Source organism: Sinohyriopsis cumingii, chromosome 7, assembly GCF_028554795.1.
Source record: "Sinohyriopsis cumingii isolate HCF-2022 chromosome 7, ASM2855479v2, whole genome shotgun sequence".
NCBI classification, from domain to species: domain Eukaryota; kingdom Metazoa; phylum Mollusca; class Bivalvia; order Unionida; family Unionidae; genus Sinohyriopsis; species Sinohyriopsis cumingii.
The window spans coordinates 24,027,540-24,030,797 of record NC_142967.1 but is presented as its reverse complement, the minus strand read 5'-3'; positions in this window follow the sequence as shown (position 1 = coordinate 24,030,797).

The following is a 3,258-nucleotide window of genomic DNA, read 5'->3' as shown; positions in this document are numbered from 1 at the left end:
AATTTAGCAAACTCATTTTATCCACAGAGTATCAGCTTGCTTGACAACTACTTATAAAGTGATCATAACATCAATTTTCTCTTTTAAATATGAACTGAAACAGCTCATTAATTAGCGTAATTGTTTTGCTTCAAACAATATTGCAAGTGGAAGTTAATCATCAGTATAATCAATTATAAATTAAAGAATCATTACTGTCATTTAATCAGTTCATAAAGGAAACCAACACTGATGTTGGTAAAGTACCTTTCATTAATTTAATTACACTGACTCGCTGGATTAAAATCATGGTCAGCCACTCGTTATGATCTAGACTGAGTCAACTCATTGCAACAAAACCGCTTACAACACTGCTAATTGATCACACTGGCTTTCTTTTGTTTGACATGTTTTGATTTGCCGATAATTTGGTCGCTTAGCCCAATATGCAGTCAAGCGGTAATAGGATGTAAATGTATACACAAAGAGGGGTAGAATCAAGTATTCAGTACGCCCAGAGGGCATGATTGGCCAAATAAAGGTAGATATAGTGATTAAAGCACGAAAATAAGGACTAGCCCGACCTTTTTAAAAAGCACTTGTCCCGGACTAGTGACCTGGAAAATTTTACTTGCCCGACTTCAAAAATGACTAGTCCGGGATGTCGGGCTATGGGATTTGCTCAGCCCTGATATATATATATATATATATATATATATATATATTTATATGTGTATGTGTGTGTTTGTAATAAACTGACAATGAACAGTGTGAAACTAGTATCTAACTAGCCTGAGTGATTTCGACTTTTTAATGAGTGTTTTTCAAAGGCAAATATAATACATAGACAAGACAAACAAATAAAACAGAAAAACAGTTATGTTTGCAAAACTTTACATGGCTGTTTTTACAGGAAATAAACATTTAGCTTTATTATGTTTCAAGTAGCTTATTTCAATTTTATTTTAATTTGTTCTTACCTAAATTTACATAAAATAACAAATGTTGCTATGGATCATCAATTTCTAGGTCAATACAAATATTTTACAGTATCAGCAACAAGCTGAAACAAACTAGTTGAAGCATAATAAAGTTAAACACTAGTTTCACAATGTTTGTTGTCAATTTATCACACACACACACACACACACACACATATATACATACACACACAGTGGGGACAAAATTGATACTCATTCTCAATATGTATCCTTTAATTTTCAAATTAATATCAACCACTTTTCCCATAATTAATAATGTCCTATTTTGTGAAAATAAGTTTTCTTCATTTTTATCTTTCTTGTTGTTGTGGGGTTTAATGCCATTTTTCAGCACACGATAGGCTATACATGGCGGCCAGTATTAATGGTGGAGGAAGAACCCGGGAAAACCCTGGAAAGAACCACCAACCCACGAGAAGCTAGCTACTGGCAAGCTCTCTCACATACCCACATTGGCTGAATCCAAGACTTGCACCGCTGCAGACAGAGGTGAGATGGCAGTGATCTGTAATGGAGAGTGCTTTAGACCACTCGGCCACTCAGGGCACCCTCTTTCTTCTTGTAGATAAACATAAGTGCAATAAAACAAACAAAAATTAATAGTTAAAAAAGCTGAACAAGTTTAAAGAATGAAATCTCTCATACACAAATTTCACTAATGCTTTTGCTTCCCTGCCATCTGTTTGTACCCTTTACCAATATCTGTGCATTTCAAACCAAACACAAGGTTCCTGGCACAAATTAAAAAGATTCAGCTCTTTTCCAGACCAAAACTTAAAAATTTCCAGATAAATAAAAATTTCTCCCAAATGCAAAAGAACAGTCCCATTATCGGTTTAATAATTTTTAGTCATTTTCAATATGTTTTCAAGACCTGGAAAAGCAATTTCCACATTTTAGCCCTTTTCCAGAATTCCAGATCCATTCAAGAATCCTACTAACTGATGTAAATTCTAAAAGCAATGACATGTTGTTTATGAGATTTGTATAGTCATGTGACTCAGTGATGTAAATGGCCAGATCCAGGTTGAATTTCAGCAACGACATACTTTCGTGTCATCTGTCAGCGGATTAAAGACATGACGAATGCTATGCTCACGCTTTCTGAGAAAATAAATCATGTTCCTATCAATTTCATGCAAGTATATCTCAATGAAAAGTCATTCAAGTTTTCTAGACTGGCTAGTAAGTGGCAACCCCATGCCAAAACCTAATAATGTCGGCGAATTCCAATTTTTCGATAGGGAATGGACTCTGACCCTACAGCCCAACATAAATATCCAAATATCAAAAATGGGGTGGGAAGGATCAGAGGAAACTCAGACTACATATCTGCCTGGGTGAGTCTATTTTTATCAGACAAAAGGAGTAATTTACTTCACCATCAATATACATTAATAATTCTTCAATTTCTGTAATGCTGGGACTTTGATCATTTCAATGTATGCAAATATTGGAAATATCAAAACTTGACATTGCAAATATTGGATGCAGATGACATCCGTTTATGAAAATAGACTGTTAATGAAACAGGTAAAGGACAGTGAGCAATCTATGTGGTTGTTTACTTCGACAACTTCCATTTGTTTAAAACGAGAACAAGATACGTAGGGGCTACCTGGCGACAATCACTGAATGAAATCACTACATTTTGTGAACTTTAATATCCTGTGCGATTTTTTTTTATTTTTATTTTAAATCAACAGAGGGCATTCACTCCAACAGCTAGAGGGTAAGCGAATACAATATGACAAACTAGATTTGTTAAGAAACGTCTCGTTCTGAAAAGCCGTTCGCGCGGTTAGCACAATATTTAGATTATTTTAATCAATCACAAGTTGTCATTTTAATTTTACGTGAGATATAAGGTTAATATAAGTTAATATAATATTTGGATTGTAAGTCATTGGACCCTAAAACCCCTAGCACCGTACAAAATAACAATAATGAGTCGGAAAATGTCAAGCACACGACCAACTTTTATATTTAGATTAAAAGGAATACCAGGACGAAGTGATAGCTAGAATATGTCCAGTATGATAAATAAGTTTTACCTTTACACGTCTGAGAATCATTTACGTTAAAATAAGAAATCACAACTGAAGTTTTCCTCACAAATCATGAATAAGATTTATGTCCTGTCAAAATCTGCAAAAAAACATGGACAGCCTTTCATGACTTCAATGCCGAAGAGCTAATTTTGACTGCTACTACGCAATCATCGGTATAATACTTGAGTTCGAAAGTAAAATCTTGTAAACCAGCCTGACAGATATGT